Genomic DNA, 21,365 nt, shown 5'->3' with positions numbered 1-21,365 from the left:
ATAACTATTCCTTAGGTGAAGGCATAGAGGCTCTGAAAGTTTAAATTATTTGCTCTACCAACCAATATACATTTTCAATTATGAATTGGAAAATGTATGTCTAAGGAACTCAGTACTAAATTTTTTTTCATGTATCAAGTGCGTTTTTAGTATATAAGGAGAATATGCATTATATGTTGGCAAGAAGATGTTGGGATACATCAGGAATTATTTTTTATCGATCCTGGTCTAGATATACTTTATATGTATTGTTACTTTTTTATCCTGACAATAAAGCCTGTGAATAAGAAAACCATTAACCATCAGAGAAAAAAGCCATTCCCAGGTATATAGTCATCTATTTTAATTAAGCATATTATATTTAATTAAATACAGCTAATAGAATTTTCTAAATTTTACCTTTTGTTTTCAGTTTAGAGACCACCAAGAAAACAATGAAATAAAATTTACAGATTTATGCCAATTATTTGTTAGAAATGCCACATTGGAAATGAAAGCTACGAATATCAGTACTAACATTTATGCATGTCAATATCTAAGAAGCATCTGAACTCTCTTTTTTATATTTTACTTGAAGTGTCAGTGAGAATACCTTCAACAAAGTTGATGGAAAAAGTTCTCTCGCGTATTGATTAGACGTACATAAATAGGAATCTCATGATTGGAGAATAGAGGATACTAATGCGTAGGCTATTTCCCATCTTCCCGCTCAAGTTAATCACAACTTTTTAATTTAACTCCTCCTTTGTATTCAGAACTCAGTTTAGTCGTCTCCTAAATCTTTTCTCTTGCCTCCTTGATTTGTTCAAATACCTTTATGCCGTCATAAGAATATTCACTTCTCCTTCAAGGCTTTTTCTTAGTTATAATATTACATGCATTTTTGTAAGTCTTAATGTTTGTCTCATCTACTACATGGTGAATTTGAGGAGAACAAAGATCATGCGTCTTTTTTGTGGATGATATTTTAACATACTCTAGCTTCAGGACAGTGTCTGGCACATAGTACATAGGTAATAAGTATCCAGGAAATGAATGAGAAGATCTATTTTCTTAAACAGAAAAGTATTTGTGAAATATTACTCTTTCCTTGGCAAATAAAAACCATGAAAACAACATTTTCTATCAATTGGGCAAGGATCTGTGATGGACTGATGGAAGGAGTAAACAAAGGAATAAAAATAATTGAGGCCAAAAATCTATTTACCATAAATTACAAATTCTATACTTTGAACTTCTCTCTTGCTTTTTTTTTTTTCAAATATGTATAAGTAGCTGCGGGATGAATAAACTTTTTCACTTTTGAATTATCTAGTGATTCTAAACACAAAGGACCCTGGTAGGATTCAGAAAACGTAAGTTGCATTCAGAATTAGTCATTGAACATATGTTATTGTGGTAAGTAGTGAGCAGCAGAATTAGAGTTTTGATTGAAAGTATTTTTTCAAACCTCCTGTAAGACTGTTAAAGCCTTTTTGTTTCTGTGTGGGTCTTAAACTGTAAAACCTACCAGAAAGTTTTACTTTTTTAGTTTGCTATGCCTAGGAAATGGTTTAAATAATTTAAAATTTTGGAAAACAACATGTATTTTCAACACATCGATAAGTCACACACACACATAAATATGATTTCTGATTAGCGCTAGCAGATTATAAAGCTGAATTGTTAATCTATTCAGTAAGAGATTTTCACAAAATTTATTGAAAAAGAGAAATGATAAATAAAAATTATATACCAATTTGACTTAATTTATGCTGAGGTATATAAATGATGCTACAACTTTCACATCTGGGTCACTCTTGTTGAGAAATGCATAAAGGAGGAAACAAAGCATATAGAATACATGCTAGAAGAAAATGCTTTTTCAACAGAAAAGAGGTTTGCTTGTTAAAAGACAATTAAAAAAAATTGGATCAGCAGTTGCCACCTTACACAAGTCAGAAGGATATTTATAGCTGAATATTCAGCCTGTAGCTTTCTGTAAAAGTTTTAAATATACATTGAAAATCTGAAGGATCATCTTCGAAATGAACCCTATCCATTAGTAATTTACAGTCTATTTACTCTTATTCAATTCTAAGTATGTCTGTGAGATTTTAAAATATATTCAGTGTTTGCTATTATACTTGGAGCTTTAGAGTATTTTTTCACTCTCTATTTGTGTATGTGAGTGGCTATAGGAATGTTTCCTTGGAAGTTGTAGGTGGGTTTTTAGGACTGTTATCTATGAGCATGCATGGCTATAAACGCATTAATTGAAGGGTATTCATGATAACAGGACAGCTCTGACATTGTTTTTGTCTTGTAGGATTTGCTCTTTATTTGGTGATGTAAAATTTATCGTGGTCGCATTTTGTTAATGTTAAAATATTCTTCAAGAATTCATTTAACTAAGATTGATCAGAATAACTATAACTACAAAGAAATGATATCACGAGGAAAAAATCTTTATTGAAATACCAAATTATCACTAGTATTAAATAAATAAACCTTCAAATGCTACAGCATGTTATGGCTTCCGAACTTTTTTATATTCTACCTCAGTGCAACTATAAAACAGAGCATATTATACAGTTCAACATGCCTAAATCAAAGGACTGGGGTTATTCAAGTGCTATAACTACGAATACTGCCACATTTTGTTTAGTCCAATTTAGCCTTCTATGTCACGGTTACTTCATTTTAAAAATTAAGATGATCTTTAGAAGAAGATGGTTTATGTGATTATAAGTTTTTAATTAATTTTGAAATTATACAAGTCTCTGAGGAGCAGAGCAAAGCTCAGAGAATAAATGATTCACTGAATGAACTAGTTAAGTAGTGGAATCTGGAGTATCCCTAAGTCATCTGATTAGTTTTTTGTGAAAATCGGTAGAACTCTGTATGACAATCGAAGGATTAAAGTGTATATATATATGTATTTCTTTGTGATCCTTTGATATAAATAATAATAAAGTTATTTCCTAAGTACAAATCATACTAAATCTAATTCACGTCTAGATGCCAGATGAAAATAACCAAAATAATAATGTCTAACATTTTTATGATAAGTTATAAAATATTTTCTCAAATATATGCTCATATGTAGAAGGTGATTTGAATCATGACTATACATGCAATAAAAGAGTAAATTTTGTTCACATAAATGCTCTGATTAGACCAACGCATTATTGTACTCTGAATTGGCTTTGAAAGCATTAAAATGTGTAATTTATGTAATTCTATGAGCTTTTTTACTTGTAACATTTCATTATTTCGAGTATTGATTATACCATGTTCAGTAGTGATCTGTGACGGGGGGATACAGAAAATAGTACATATAGATAGCGATACTTATAACATGAAAACTTAATTTCAGACAAGAGATTCTCAGTCACAAAATTCCCTAAAAAGAAAATGTAATCAATAACAATGTTGGATGATTATAATTCCCATATTCACTAACTAGAGGTTTTATCTGGCGAACTCATCCTCAAATGTTACTAGTTTTGCATGTCCTCACTCATAGTATTGTGATTAAAATTTTCTTTGTTTTCTACCCCTAAATACAGCTAAATTTGGTAGAGAAATTAATAGACAAATACATGCCCCAGGTCCTAACAGAAGCTGTGTAAAAAGATAGAAAAAGAGATTAGTAAGATTCCAAATTTTTGGTAAGTTTTATATCCACATTAAAAACAGAAGAGAACAGAATTTAGGCTTTGTTCTATTACCTAGTAATACTGTAATATTATTGGTTAGAGGTTAATCAGCTCCCCTTCTTGCACAGCTAATTAAATTCACACTCCAATCACTTCCCTTACTGGGCTCTCATACACCCGCCACTATGCACCCACCCTCACAGCCCTACTGTTATCCAATAGCATCAATCTGAAGTCACTAGTTTTATTTTTAGAGTATGATCCCCAATAGAGGGAAGTTAAAGTGTGATAACTTTATTTAAATTAAGAAGACATCAACAATTCTACTTATTTTCTGATTTTCCAAGTACCACAGAATAGGGACAGGTTCTGTGTCCCAGAACCTGGACAGTTTTTCAAATGAGACATACAAAGGGATCCATCGAAACGTAGCTAACCTTATTTCACTTGCCATATACAGGCTGCTCCTGAGGATTCCAGCTTGCTATTACCCTGTCTCTGGTATAACTCCCTGTGTGACCCTGCCTGGCAGCCTTTTCTCATTTGGAGGCAAAAATAACAAAGAAAAATTGCCTTTCATCTATCTAAGTGTCATTGTGTTGTGTTCACCATCAAAAGAATCTGTAACTCTTATAAAACACAGCCTTCTAAGGAAGGCTCAACTTCCTTAGAATGCAAATGCAAAAAATACAATTTACAACTATGAGAACCATGTATTGGGTATGTGCCAGAGAAAATGAATTTTCCATCTAGAAATAGTCCATGTTTTTTAAAAGGAAGTGAAAGAAAAATTGAAAATTAAATTATCGGAAATCTAGAAAGAATGATTTCTGACGAAAGAGACTAGACCTAACATAGCAAATATTTGCACCTGCAAAATTAAAGAAATACATAACCCCATAAATATAGAATAAAACAAAATTTTACAGAAAAGAATACATTCAACTTGAATTTACATATTAAATAATATTTCTATAGAGTTGAATAACAATATGGTGCGACATTTTCGTAATCAGTGAAAGGTAACTTTCTTATGTATTAAAAATTAAAAATTCTCAAAGAAGTGGCAGAAATTGTACAACTTATATAAACTTTTTAGTATATGTGCTGCTGAAGCGAGCACAACCTACTTAAACTTTTAAAAAATTTCATATATATCTGTTTGATGTAGTATTCAGTGTGGCCTTGAAAATTCACCAAAAATAAAATAAAAATAAGAAATAGAAAATTTTTAGCATGTATACTTAATAAAACAAAAGAATTACCTTAAGAAGTATACATAAAAATTGAAAAGATTCTTTTTAGATGAAAGTTAAAGAACTATTAAATAAGTATCTAAAAATATCAATTTAAAGTCACTATTTTTATTTGAAAAGTATGATCACCTACAGAGAGAAGTCAGAGTGATAACCTTAGCTAAATTTAGAGGGCATCAGCAATACTTCTTATCTGTTTTTAAAATTTAAGATGTAAATAATAGTGTATTTTTAAAATATAAAAAACAATCTATAACTATGATAAAACCAAGCTGTGTAATTAGTAAATCTTGCTGAAAACAAATGGTAATAAAATGCATAAGCTGAAGGCATAATATTTAGTAAAGATCAAAACAAATGTAGAACAATAGATGCAAGAAAAAAATAACAGAAATTATAGCAGATATAAATATAAACTCTAAAAGAAGGGAAATTATTTAAACATTAAAAGGCAATTCTTTAAAAAGAAAAATTTTAGTTGTTAAAAACTTGCAAAACTACACAGAGTCAAAAATAAAGATACAGATGTGGAAGAAAACATTAAACAGTTTGGAGAATAACGTGTATGGGTTTATGAAAATAAAGAAAATCTAGATTAAAAAATTCTAGCAATTGAATGAACATTTTTCTGTTCATTGCTTGCTAGTTTGGGAATAGGAAGAATCGCTTAGCCTTCATTAGTGGCAAAGTTATGCTATTACATCACCCTGTTCTCCATTCCAGACAACTTTTATTCTTACAATTTGCTAATACCCTTAATGTAAGTATTTTGATAAATCTAAATTGTATTTTGAACTCTAATCAATCTAGTTCTTAACAAATCTTTATTCCTAGAATCAATATTTATGGAAGATTCTAAAACGATGCATACTCCTTCCACCTACTGTCAAATTTTAATTTCATCTTTGTTTTAGGTCAGAGCAATAGAGAACAGAGCTGCTTATTTAGGCTTTTTGCAGGTGTGTACTTAGCAAACTCTTTTGGCATTATGCCATCATCCTATTTGGAGAGACTTTTTAAGGCAAGGAATTCTGAAACTTCATAATATCTTTATTTCAAGCATGCCAAGGAGAATATTTTCCTCTATATAGTAGCATGCCATGTATATGAGAAACCATTTAGACAAAAAAACCTGTGATGTTGAGTAATTCATATGTGTAATTAAGCATGTCAAATACTACCTATGCAACAAAAGTGACATATGCTAAATAAGCCTGCAAAATACTAGTAAAACTATGCCAAACACATTTCCTAAAAGAAAATTGAATTTGACTACAATTTTAAGTGGTGTTATGCTTAATAAAATCTTAATATCATAAGTTATTATAAGTTCTTTATTTTGTGTTTTTCACTTGGAATTTTATAGGACTGAGTATTTTTATTTTGAATAATAATTACCTTTCTGCTTTGTCTTCTAGGAATCTGATAACCAAAAGTTCTACTCACCTCAAGTAATGATGATTGCTTTTGTAGCTTTCAGTTTGTATTCTAACACTATGACTCTCCTTACATATTTCCTTGCCCTTATTTTTCTACTCCCGTGTTTCCTTGTTTAAGTCTGTGTGGTATGCTTTACTGTAAGGCACAGCAAATTTTTCAGCGTGTCAAAATAACAATGAAATGGGCTTAAAACAACAATTAATAGTATAATCTGACCATCAACCAGTTAGAGAAAAAAAGCTATATCCCTCCCAGCCAATTCTAAACTATTTTTGTAGTGTTATCTCTTATTTTTGCAGTTTTATCTCCTACAATACAAAATAGAGTCTAACTGAATTTTTAAATGTCTAAAATGATTTCCTACTATAAAATTCACTGACTTAAGATTGTTCCCCTCTTCTGCCTTTTTTTGAAATATACATGGGAGTCTTTACTGAATAAGGGGTGCTTTAAAAAATCTGTGTACTTTCTATGACATATACTTATATTTTGTATTTCTACGTTAGTTAATGATGCAGAGATGGGTATTTTAAAACTCGAAGTCCATGGCCCTCATGGAACTTATTTTCTAAGAAATGAAACAGGTAGTTCAGTTGACCCGTGAACCACTCGGCTTGGAACTGTGTGGGTTCACTTGTAGTCAAAATTTCCTGTGCCTCTGCCACTCCTGAGACAGAAAGAGTAATCCCTCTAATTCCTCCTCTTCCTAAGCCTAATCAACCTGAAGATGACGAGGATGAAAACCTTTCTGATGATCCACTTCCATTTAATGAATAGTAAATATATTTTCTCTTCTTTATGATTTTTAATAACTTTTCTCTAGCTTACCTTATTATAAGAATATAGTATAACAAATGTATAACACACAAAATATGTGTTGATCAACTGTTTATGTTATCTGTAAGGCTCCCAGTCAACAGTAGGCTACTGTTGTTAAGATTTTTTTTCTTTTTTCTTATTTTTTTCTCCTTTTTTTTTTTTTTTTTTTTTTTTTTGAGACGGAGTCTCACCCTGTGGCCCAGGCTGGAGTGCAATGGCATGATCTCGGCCCATTACAACCTCCACCTCCTGGGTTCAAGCGATTCTCCTGCCTCAGCCTCCTGAGTAGCTGAGATTACAGGCGCGTGCCACCACACCCAGCTAATTTTTTGTATCTTAATAGTAGAGACAGTGTTTTATCATGTTGGCCAGGCTCGTCTCAAACTCCTGACCTCATGACCCTCTGGCCTCGGCCTCCCAAAGTGCTGGGATTACAGGCATGAGCCACTGCACCCAGCCAGTAGTTAAGACTTTAAGGAGTCAAAAGCTATATACCGATTTTTGACTGCGTAAGAGTCAGCACTCCTAACCCCTGAGTTTTTCACGAGTCAACTGTGTAAAATACAAGGAAGTGTGAGAACGTCTATGTGGGAAGTCTCCTTAGGACTTGGGAAGATTAGGGAAGACTTTTGTAAAAAGTGGTATGTGTGCTGAACTGTGAATGATAAAAAATAAAGAAGACGAAAGAGAGTATTAAAGGCCTAGAGAAGGACATACACTGGCCCAGAGACAGGAAAGAGCAGTGAAAGTTCATGTTTTTTCCTATGGATTCATATTCTAGGAGCAAGAGATAAAACATGGACAGAGAAAATGGGGCCAGCTGAGAACCTGGTAAAACTATGATTAGAAATGTGAACTGTATCTTTTAAAGCACTGAGGCTGTGTTTCTGATTTTACTCCAAGTGTGACATGATTTGAAGTACACTTGAGAAACGTTTCTTTAACTACACAGAGGGGTTGCCTTGCAGGAATGCAAGAGGAAAAGAGTAAAACACTTTAGTGGGCTGCTTCGGTCATCTAAGACAAATATACTAATAAGTCATTCATAAAATATCCTCGTAAAAATTAGTTACCATAGCCAATTTATTAGTAGTAATGACTTAGGAGTATCAAATCTTGAATCTAAGCTAGCTAAATTTGTCTTAATATTTAGCACAGCTGTGAATTGCATGTAATTTTCTATAATCATGATGGCAATTCTTAGGGGTAATGCCGTAAAACACATATAATCACATATGTATTCTTTTTTTTTCTTTTATTATTATACTTTAAGTTTTAGGGTACATGTGCACATTGTGCAGGTTAGTTACATATGTATACATGTGCCACGCTGGTGCGCTATACCCACTAACTGGTCATCTAGCATTAGGTATATCTCCCAATGCTATCCCTCCCCCCTCCCCCCACCCCACAACAGTCCCCAGAGTGTGATGTTCCCCTTCCTGTGTCCACGTGATCTCATTGTTCAATTCCCACCTATGAGTGAGAATATGCAGTGTTTGGTTTTTTGTTCTTGCGATAGTTTACTGAGAAGAAAAACATTGTTTTCCACTCGAATTAGAAATCGTAAAGGCATAGCTTAGAGTAGGTGTTTTTAAAAACTCTTAAGTAATACAGGGATACCATATAGATGGGTTCTTTTGAAATTTACCAAAATTGTCTAAGTGTTCACTTAATGGCATTCGGTTTTCTTCATTGTAGGTTCAAAGTGTTGCAATGTGTACAAAATAAGAGGAGTGTCTGTGCCTTTGAAAGGTAAATGTTTGTAGAATCTCAAAGTTTAGAACAAATATTACCTATGCAACAAAAATGACATCTGCTAAGTAAGCCTACAAAATACTACTAAACAACACCAAACACATTTCTTCATAATAAAATGAAATTTGACTAGAATTGTAAGTGGTGTTTTGCTTAATAAAATCTCAATGTCAGAAGTTATTATTACAAATTCTGTCTTCTGTGTTTTTCACTTGGAATTATATAGGACATATTTGAGTCACCCTGATATTTTCCTTGAATTGTCTTATTTTTTATCCAAGTACTAAAATAAAAAGAAATAGAGATTTCATATTAAATGTTATTATATGGCTGTTTTTAGATTGGGATAGATGGAATTTATTCATATTAAAAGCAAATCATGTGTAATTATTTTATGTTAGGGAAAATGAGTAAGATCTTCGAAAAATAAAGCTCACAAGGCTTAATTTCCTGCTTCTTTTTACATCCTTTCTGTTTACCAAAGTGTCTTCAATATATGAGTGTTTCTGATGAAAATAGACATATAGATTTAAAATCATTTTTAAAGATCCTAAAATATAGGTTATATAACTTCTAAAATACTGTTTGTGCTTCCTGAAAAAAATTAGATTAATGTACCTTTAATTCTGAGAATACAAATATTAACAGAGCATTTCAGCATACTATATCTGGTCTACATAAGGAGCAAAATGATTTTCACTGACATCCAACTGGTTATTCAACACATACAAATCTGCTGCCTCTACACTCTGGTAAAGTTTCCGTTCTATAAATGGTCATTAGGGTGTTATGTGAATACAGGCTTTTTAAAAAATGGTGGCCTGAAATTGTTTTTGTAAATAAAGATTATTTCTCAACAGAGAAATCCACTATAGTTGAAATAGGTACTCTCTCTCTTATTGGTGAAATTTGTCAGGTATTTTAATGTGAAAAGAAAAATAAAATAATAGAATACTAATTTTATTTGTTCATGTAATAGTACCTACTTTTGGAATCTGGTCAACAAGATAAGAATGCCCTAATCATAAACAATTGTACAGAGAAGCTGATATGCATTTGTAAGATTGCTGCTTCTATTCACTGGCATTTTAAAAATTGTGAGAAAATATTGGTGGTAATATGTTATAATCAAGACTTTGAGCAATTATGTATGTAATTTGAATATCCAAGACAATGTCCCCATAATTTTGTAATAAGTGTGCATGCACAATATCAAACATATAGTTATGCATGTATATGGATATGCGTATACTTTTAAATTTTAACTTTGTAAGTTTAACGTTAGTACTAAACCTATCATTTATATGGCTTTTCTACCAGTTGGAAAATGAGCTTCTCAAAGACAGATTGTGTTTTATTTACCTTTATGTTTACTGGACCTACCTTCTCTTTCATATAGCAGTTACTCAATGAGTAATTTTTAGGAAACTGCATATTCACAAAACGGTAATATTTATTTTTTAAATATTTTAGGACACAGATTTAAATGGTTTGGCACCTCAGAGAGGTTAGATAATATCTGAATGAAAGTGTGACACATTTCAAATAAAACTAGAGAAGTGTCTTATGATTTCCTCCTCCCTACTTTGCCATGCTCTTCCTTCTTTCCCTGAAACATTCTTACCAAATAATCTGCCATATCCTGGTCTCTAAGATACTTTAGCAAATGGGAAAAAAGTTTGCAGCACACTACCCTGCTCTTGTTCTTGTTTTGTTTAGTAATTACTAGCCCATTGTATCATGTCTGCATGTTTTTCTCCAAAAATAAAAAAGGCAATTTCTTGGAGTGTTTCACTAAATTTTGCTCCCCAAAATACTGCACTTACTCTAATACTAGATACATGTTAACTGTTCCTCAACTTAATGAATCAATGCATATGCAAGTGAAACCTTGAAAATAATGATAAGCTATTTAAAACTTGCAAAGCTACTATGCATTTACAAATATACTGCTCCCATTCAATGATAATATATGTATTTGTTGAGAAAATACTGTGCAGGTGTGTTATAATGAAGACTCACAGCCAAATAGTTATGTCGTGAGAGAGTCTGAGGCAATGCCTTCCTTCTCAATGAGACTCTAAGGCAATAAAACTGTGTCCAGCCAAACACAGAGAGGGTCCCAGAACTTTCAAGGCTGAGAGGAATCTAAACGGGCATCTGTCATCTCCTCAAAAGAATTGACAGGGAGCTCAATTTAATATTACAGAGCTGCATAAATGTTTTTTAAAATGTGTATGCAACAGGATTGGGTGTTTATTTAAAAATATACTCACTATTAATATTAAATTAAAAAAAAACCTTAATCATTTCAATTAAGAAATACCATGATTTGGAATGTGTTTTATCATGTTGTCAAAATTTAAAACCTAATTTTCTGTAATAATTTATAATTACTTCATCCTTCATTCCATCTGGAAGGTAATCAATATAGAAGCGTATGAACCAGCTGCTGCCCCAGTGATGGGGCAGCTGCCAAGAGTGACCTTGGCTTCTGTCCAGCAGCAGAATCCCCAGAAAACCCCCTAGCTAAAGGAAATTGGTGCAAGTGCAAATACAGCTTTCTTTTACCTAGCATTTTCATTTCTTGGGATCTAACAATCTTTGGCTTTCTTGCCTCACTTTTCGTACCCATGATTTTACAAACAAACAACTGTTTATTAAGTTTTAAATGTACATGGCACTAATACATGTAATTACTTCGAGGTTGTAGATATAATGATTTATGCAAACCCCTTTTCTTGGCCGTCAAAGGCATGCCTAAGAATATAAAAACTGTAATATAAATACAAAACAGAAAGGAAAACAAAACTGCATCTATCAGGGAAAATCCAGTCATATAAGGCATATTGATCATAGGTGGAAATAATAAAGAAAGTGAGGTCTAATAATTTAATTAAAATAAAAGATGTGGCCTTTTATCTACTCTTATAATAATCATCCCCAAAAGGAAATTATATATATGATTCTATAACCTCGTTGTATTTGTTGTAAAAATGGCAAGCAGAGACTATTTTTCAGTTAAAAGTTTAAAAATCTAACAATTGTTGACTTTATAATAACAAGCACTTTATACCCATCATGTCAGATACTCTTTGTAGCAATAGTGTAAGCAGATTTCTAGTATTTTCTTTTTATAAAGCAATCAATTAACGTACATTAAATTAGGCAACTCAGTATTTCTGCAGCCTGTTACTCTCATGTTTTCCCACTAAATTACTTTTTATTTTCATTTTTTAATAATACTAGCACCTTTACCCTTTTAAATTCCTTAATACCATATTTTCAGTGCCAAAATTCCAAATAGATTTGCTTGGAAATAAAACAAAACCCACACACTTATTAATATCTTTAAGGAATGCTTTGGAAGATGAGTTGTAAAAGCTAATTGCTTCCAAAGATGGGCATTTGAGCAACTGTCATTTGTTTCTCACTTTGATTTCTTTTTAATTAGTTCCTTATTTTTAATGTATTTCCAAGATTTAAAATTTTTTTATAGTTTGGCTTCAAATCCCTTGTTCTTATTTCCCTTGAGTAATCTGCTTCCCAGTGATAGAACAGTAATGAAAATGGTGTTTGAAAGACTCAGAAAAGTGTTACCTCCTTTCAACATTTTTTATTTTCCTTAAAACTATGATAAAATATGTTTCTTTTTATCTTTAATCTTCAACTCCAGTTCCAATGGATACTTTACTAAAACTAGGCAGTTCAAGGGAGTATTTACTAACTTTCAAAATCACCCATATGTTCTATAAACTAGAATTCTATAATCAGAATAAGTTAGCTTGGCTTTCCTTAGCCCTGGTCCTTCATGATTCTTTCTAGAAAAGCTGATAAATTTTATTTATAAAAATGTTAGTTGAATCTCTGTTCAAATTATATTAAGTACTGTTGTGCTTATTAATGAAATATTCCTTAGTTTGGAAGTAATAATGATTGAGATTTTTTAAATTTTAGATTCCTTTATAAATTTAGTAGTAATTATTAAGATTATACTAGGCTTAAGTATTACAAAGTCCATCCTGAACAATGATAATGTTTAGTGTGTTTCAGGTACCATACTTGGTCTTGACTAAGTAAAACACTTTCTTCTTAATTTTATGATTGTACATATTTTTGTACCTCTTCCTGCCTCTCTCTCTTCTCCAAAATTCCTCTTGAGTTACGTACCTGTTCTTTTCTGTTGGTCTTTAGATTTACCCAATCTACCATTGGGTCTTTAGATTTACCCAATCTACCATTAAAAAGGTTTGTCTTGGCATATGTTTCATAGTTTTCTCTCTAGTCCCACCTGTGTCTCTAAACTAATCTTACATTTCTAAATGTTTTCTGGGTTTCCAAAACTATGGATATTATTCTGAATGCTTAAATTCAGACTTCTTTGACTCAACTTCTTCTTTTCCTCATACCTTTCCCAAATCTTTGTTTTTCTTATCCACAACTTCTTTCCATTAATGATCCTGTTGTTATACGTTGAATTATACATTTAAGTCTTAACATCCAGTACTTTAGAATGTGCCTTATTTGGGGGGGGGGGGGATAAAAGGAGCTGTGGCAGATATAATTAGTCAAGATTAGATCGTACTGGAGTAAGGTGGGCCCTTAATTAAATATAACTGGTGTCCTCATGATAAGAGGGAAATTGGGGGCCAGACACAGAGGAAACCCCATCTAAAGAGAGAAAGATACACAGTGAAATAACAGCCCTATGACAACAGGGACAGAACTTGTAGTAATGCACCTACAAGCGAAGGAATGCCAAGGACTATTGGCAGATGCCAAAAGCTGGAAAAGGCAAGGAAGAATTTTCTCCTGCAGGTGTCAGAGGGGCATGACCCTGCTAACCCTGATTTTGGATTTCCAGCCTCCGTGACTTGGGGAGAACAATTTTTTCTTGTTTGTGGACTTTGTTATGGAAGCCCTAGGTAACTAATACAACTATCATATCCTGTAACTGAAATCTCAGTCATATTTTACTTAATAGTCATCCTGACCCTTCACTGTCAATAAAATTCTGAAATCTTTCAGTTCTCTTTTGACAATAATGGTAACAGACTTCACCTATACACATAGTTTGCCCCATCTAATTGAGATAGTAATAAGCCCTAACGTCCTATAATAGGTCCTAAAGTCCTATAATAGGCTTTTGTTATATCTTAGTTAAAAGCTTAGAAGACTGTGGTATATTGATAGTCTCAGTACTCTCCATTTTTCAGTGGCCCCTGGTTCCACACTCTTTGCTGTGTAACTTTGTAGTTCCCTTCCACCATGACTTTGGGCTCCACCATCAGGTGTATTTATAGCCAATAGAATGCTGGCCACTGTAATTCAAACAGAGTCTTAAATGAACTTGAATATTGGGACATTACTTTTTAACCTCTCCCTCCACTATCTCTGTGAAAATATGCCTGGTAGCCCATTGGAGAATAAAAGCCATGAGACTCAGTCACCTCCCATTCTGATTTCTGCAGCTAACTCTCAGCATGTGAATGAGTTTAGTAGAAAACAGATAAACTACTCAGCTAAACCAGCCTAATATGCTGATCTACATAGTCATACATTAAATAAATGCCTATTGTTTTAAGTCACTAAATTTTTGGCTTGTTTACACACACACTTTGTTACATTATTACTGTGACAAATAATATCAGGATCTGCATATTATGCTAAGGGAACTATATATATAGCCTCCTCTTTCCTTCTGAAACATATTATCCATTGCATCAGTTCACTCTTCATATCCTATAGCAACCTCAATTATTACTAGGGATCTGGGTTACGGGCATGTGTATGATTAATAACAGAGCATTTATAATAATAAAATTAGATGATATGTGATTTTCCTACTTGATGCTTGAAGAACCTCTAATTTTATGAAATCCTTAAGAAAAAAACAAACGAATTATAAATTACTAATATATAAATTTGTACTGCTTTAGAAATCTGTTCTTTAGGATAGACATGCATTTTTGGGACAATAATTTATCAACAAAACTATTATCTCATAAATAACCCAAGAATATTATAGAAATATATCCTTTTCTGGGAACCAAATTAGAAAACTTGACATCAAGAATAGTGCCAAAAAATACATTTACGTTCCATAGTGTGCAAACAACTCTGTAACTATAAGACTAAAAAACTAAATTATTTATGAAAGTGTCAATTTCTGTATATAGAAATACCAATTTAGATTACAAATTTATGAGCATAGGATATCTTATTGCAGAGTAAGCAGACACTCTAGGGATTAAGAATTCTCAAAGTAACCAATATACATATATATATATCGATATATATGTGTGTGTATATATATATATATATATATATACAATGTCATCAGTTTTTGTCCTTGTTTTTCCAATTTTATAAATAAATGACACCTTCCAATTAAAAATTTCCATTTTTATGATATACTATTAATAAAAGTTATTTATATAATTTAAAAATGAATCTTTATACATGTATATAAAATTCTCAACTAAACTTTGGATTTTAGCATTTGCACAAAAGACATTTACGTGAAATTTTTGGCTTAGAAACTTATTTTACACGGAATTTATATTTAATTTCTATGCTTAGAAATTTTATTTTGAAACATTTGATCACTGATTTGATTGTCTTAATAAGGTATATTTTTGAAGTAGGTTAGTCTTGGGGACTGCCTTTCATAAAAAATACTTTATGAAAATTGACTTTGACAAAGCAATAGATAATCACACACACATACATTTTCTTTTAAAAATATATTTAGCATTTGTAGTTATGCTGACTTTCTACAATTATATATGCATTCATTCATTCTTTAAACAAATATTTTATGAAAATTTACTACAACTTAGATCCATTGTTTTGTATGGATCAAGAATACCATTGATATATCAAAGTTGATTTATTCAACTTTAATTTTAATAAATCATTGGAGTAATTTGCAACTAAATTTCACTAATTTAGTTAATGATGTCACCGTAACTACGTAAACCTTGCTCAGGTACATTTCAATAATGGAAGGAAGAAATGTCCTGATCTGTTTGTTTTAATTTGTTTCATTTTATTTTCAAGAGTTAATAAAAAATTTAAATAGCGTTCTTCTTTGAAAAAGAGTCCATAGAAGATAAAAAGATGAAGAAACAAAAAATAGATGTATAATTGTATACTAGTTACTTACAAATGGTTATAACTTGCAATTTCTTTTTAACTATAAGTTTTAGTTATGAATTGTAACTAAGTTATAAATTAGTTACAAATGAGTTTGTACTGATTTATATTATTTTTGAAGAGTTCTTAATTGATCCAACACATTTAATTTTTCTTTAGTTATTAAAACAACAAAAAGCCCAGATATGCATAAAATATGTTGTTGAATTTATTACAAATTTATGTATCAAAATATGCACTATCTAAAACTAGTAACAGGATGACTTGTTGATATGGGAGGGGAACAGGGAAGTGCTGGGTAGAGAAGGGGTGGGTACCTGGAAAAGGCTCCACCCTCGGGCCTGTGCCCATAGACCTAAGTGAGAACAGGCACTCCTATTTTCACACTCAAATGTTGCATTTTCTGAGACCACTCGGGCCTGCCACATTCCCCATCCTACACCCATATAAACCCAAGATCTTAGCAGGCACAGACCCAAGAGGCTGGATGTTGGAACCAGCAGAACAGTGATGATGGAACAATGCAGTAGAGAAAGTGAGAAGAGGATGGACGTCTGGATGCTGAGGGGAGTTCATCCAAGGGCAGTCAGGGAAGAGTCTAGCCACTGGGCAGCCTGACTCCAGGAGAGACCACCTTTCCACTCCATCCCCTCTCTTCCGGCTCCCCATTCATCTCACTGAGAGCCACCTCCACCACTCAATAAAACCTTGCACTCATTCTTCCAGCCCAAGTGTGATCCGATTCTTCTGGGACACTGGGCAAAAACTCAGGATACAGAAAAGGCTGTTACACTGGCCCCCTGCCCTTGTGATAAGGCAGAGGGTCTATTGAGCTGATTAACACCAGACATCTGCAGACGGCAAAGCTGAAAGAGCACACTGTAACACACACCCACTTGGGCTTCAGGAGTTGTAGACACCCACCCCTAAACACTGCGAGAAGCAGGAACCCAAGAGTGGTTCCCAGAGCCTCTGCACCTGCCCATCTGCATGCTCCCCCTAGGGGTCTGAGCAGCGGGGCCAACGAATAAGCTAGCCACACCCCTGCTGCACATTCTTACAGGTGGATAAGGCAACTCTCCCATTTCATTATGAATGTTTTTCTGTGGAAAAGCTGGATATAGTTATTTTATTCTCATTTTATTTATGTTCAACACAGTGCAATGTTTGTTAAAAATATGATATTTTGGCAGTTTCAACAAATAATTACTATATTCAATCATTTAAATTATATTATTTATTTACTCTCTTATTTACTTTTTTAAAAATACATTTCCTTGTGTATATTTGAGGTTAAAGACATGATGTTATGAGATACAGTCAGCAAAATGGTTACTTTAGTGAAACAAACTAACTTATCTATCATCTCATATAATATAGTTACTTTTTTGTGTGTGACAACAGCAACTAAGATCTACTTATTTAACAAAAATTCCCAATATAATACAATTCAATTAATTAATTCATCCTCATTTTGCATTACAAATCTAGACTAAATTCATTTTAGATATCTGCTATTTTTTATCTTTTTGCCTATGTCTAGTCTCCCATTTTCTCCACACCCTTCTTCCCCTCGCTCATGATTACAACTGTTTTATTCTTTATCTGTGTACTTGACTTTTTGTGGACTCCGCATATAAGTGAGATCATGCAATATTTTTATTTCTATTCTGGCTTATTTCATTTAGCATACGGTCCCCCAGTTCTACACATGTTGTGGCAAATGGCAGGATCTGAATTTTTATGGCTGAATAGCATTCCGTTAAGTATAGATATACCACACTTTATTTATCCATTGATTCGTCAATAGATGCTTAGGTTGTTTCTATAAAATGGCTAGTGTGAATAATTCTGCAATAAACATTTGAGCACCAACATCTTTACAGGAGAGTGGTTTCATCTCTTTTCGTTATATATACAGAAGAGGGATTGCTGAGTTCATGGTAGTTCTATTTTTAATTTTAGGAACCTTCATTTTGTTTTCCTTAATGATTGTACAATCTACATTCCCACCAACCGTTACTAGAGTTCCTTTTTTTTCTCCGCACCTTTGCCAACATTTGTTAGCTCTTGTGTTTTTGTTAATAGCCATCCTAAGAGGTGTGAGGTGGTATATCATAGAGGTTTCAATTTGCATTTCCATGATGATTAGTGATGTTGCACACCTTTTCATGTTTCTGTTGGCCATGTTTATGAATTATTTGAAAAAATGTCTGTTCAGGTCCTTTGTCCATATTTTTAAACAAATTATTTGTTTTTCTGTGATCAAGTAGTGTGATTTACTTTTGATGGCACACTTGTATATTTCAAGTAAGTGTGCAGGTATAAATTTTGTACTGAATTATTTAATTTTTATTTATCATTTAATGAAAATTTAACATTTTGTTTCATAGAATAACATTTTACTTAGGCAATACCATTCAGTACATAGGCATGGGCAAAGACTTCATGACAAAAACAACAAAAGCAATTGCAACAAAAGCCACAATTGACAAATGGCATCTAATTAAACTAAAGAGCTTCTGCACAGCAAAAGAAACTAGCATCAGAGTGAATAGGCAACCTACAGGATGGGAGAAAATTTTTGCAATCTATTCATCTGACAAAGGGCGAATATTCAGAATCTGCAAAGAACTTAAACAAACTTACAAGAAAAAAAAAAAAAAACAACCCCATCAGGGCAAAGGATATGAACAGACACTTCTCAAAAGAAGACATTTATGTGGCCAAGAAACATAGGAAAAAAAACTAATCATCAGTGGTCATTAGAGAAATGCAAATCAAAACCACAATGAGATACCATCTCACACCAGTTAGAATGGTGATCATTAAAAAGTCAGGAAACAACAGATGTTGGCAAGGATGTGGAGAAATAGGATCACTTTTCCACCATTGGTGGGAGTGTAAATTAGTTCAACCATTGTGGAAGACAGTGTGGCAATTCCTCAAGGATCTAGAACTAGAAATACCATTTGACCCAGCAATCCCATTACTGGGTATATACCCAAAGGATTATAAATTATTCTGCTATAAAGACACATGCACACTTAAGTTTATTGCAACACTAGTTCCAATGGCAAAGACTTGGAACAAACCCAAATGCCCATCAATGATAGACTGAATAAAGAAAATGTGGCACATATACACCATGGAATACTATGCAGCCATAAAAAAGGGTGAGATCATGTCATTTGCAGGGACATGGATGAAAATGGAAGTCATCATTCTCAGCAAACTAGCACAGAAACAGAAAACCAAACAGCACATATTCTCACTCATAAGTGGGAGTTGAACAATGAAAACACATGGACACAGGGAGGGGAACATCACCCACTGGGGCCTGTCAGGTGGTGGGGGGCAAGGGGAGGGAGAGCATTAAAACAAATACTTAATGCATGCAGGGCTTAAAACCTAGATGATGGGTTGATAGGTGAAGCAAACCACCATGGCACATGTTACATATACCTATGTAACAAACCTGCACATTCTGCACATGTATCCCTGAACTTAAAGTAAAATTTAAAAAATGAAAAAATATATATATCCTTTTATTTATGTATTTATTTATTTATTTATTATTTTTGAGACAGAGTCTCACTCTGTCACCCAGGCTGGAGTGCACTGGCACGATCTCAGCTCACTACAACCTCTACCTCCTGGGTTCAAGCAATTCTCCTGCCTCAGCCTCTCAAGTAGCTGGGATTACAGGTGCGCACCACTATGCCTGGATAATTTTAGTAGAGACAGGGTTTCACCATGTTGGCCAGGCTGGTCTCGAACTCCTGACTTCAAGTGATCCGCCTACCTTGGCCTCCCAGAGTGCTGAGATTACAGGCATGAGCCACCACACTGAGCCTATTTTGAATCATCTCAAAACTTAATTCCTTTGCAATGTAGTATTTTCTTTATAAGTCTTGGTTAAGCCAGGCAGTATACATATTTAATGGGGTTTATCATATATTTGACTCTATGATGATACTGCTTTTGTCAAATGAAGCAAGTCAGTAGAATGCAAAGACTCCTTGGATTTCAGATTCAGAAATCTTACTAGAATTTGAATTTTAACTGTGATGACGCACATCAAACAAGAGAGCCTCTATTTCCTCATATTTTAAAAAGGGATAAATAATGCCTACCATTATGAATTCATTATGGAGTTTAATTGAGATAATACATATGAAAATATCTGTTTAATATTTGCTCTGTAATCCAGATTTTAGTCATTTTCCACACTTTTCATGGCAAAAGAAGCATGTACAGTCTATTCTAATGAAAACCTAAGAAGCATTCCTGAAATCTCCTAAGGGAGTGATACAAGCTACCTGGACTCCATAGAACTATGTGGAAATTTAGCTTTCAGACAGTCAGGACCCTGCATCAGTGACATAGACCTCCAGCCTCTTTTTCTTCATATACACTTCTTGAATTCTCACAACTCGATACATCTTTTCACCTTAGGTATTTCAGTTATTTCGAGTTATTGTGAGTGGTTTTATGTACTACTTTACCGAAATAAAATCTCAGCAATTCTCTCCAAAAGGAATTTAACATATGATTTGGGAGCTGCCTATCAACAATCTGAACCCCCTGATTAAATAGCATTTACATTTAACTTAGGAGAGTTCCTGAGTTTTTTTTATATACATAATATATATAGTATATATTTTTTAATTATTGGGATGAATGAATGATATTGTTAATGTAATTATTTAAATTTGATGATTTAAACCATGCTCCATTTTTATTGCTGTCTCTTATTTGCCTGGACATTTTCTCATTAATTCTGGAATAAAGTTGTATTAGGTCGCACAGTATCTATATTTTTCAGACATAGCATTCTTAGCAATGTAGACAAATAGTTAATTATATTTTTGGGCCTTTTAAATCCAAAAGATTCTAATCAAGCAATAGAAAAATCAAACTTACCAATTTGTATTAGAATGGGGCTAGCAATCAATCTGATAATTTTAATCACATACAATTATTCTACCTTTATCTGAATATTAATCATTATAACATTTAGTTTCTTGAGATATATTACTAATGATACCAATCAAATAGTAGCTATGCTCTCAGTATATGCTCAAAATGCAAATCAGCATTTATGTACTGAAATTGATGAAGGAAGGAATTTATCTCTCCTCATTTAGTTCTTCACATTGAAGAAAAATGCTTATTTGTTAGCCTAAAATTGACATATGTATTAACCTTAAATTGATATATGTGCTAAGGTAAAATTTTCCCCATACAGGCCATTTTACCCGTATACCATCAGTGATCAATATTCCTCATA

Source organism: Pan paniscus, chromosome 14, assembly GCF_029289425.2.
Source record: "Pan paniscus chromosome 14, NHGRI_mPanPan1-v2.0_pri, whole genome shotgun sequence".
Classification (NCBI taxonomy): Eukaryota; Metazoa; Chordata; class Mammalia; order Primates; family Hominidae; genus Pan; species Pan paniscus.
Note: the sequence above shows the minus strand (reverse complement) of the source record.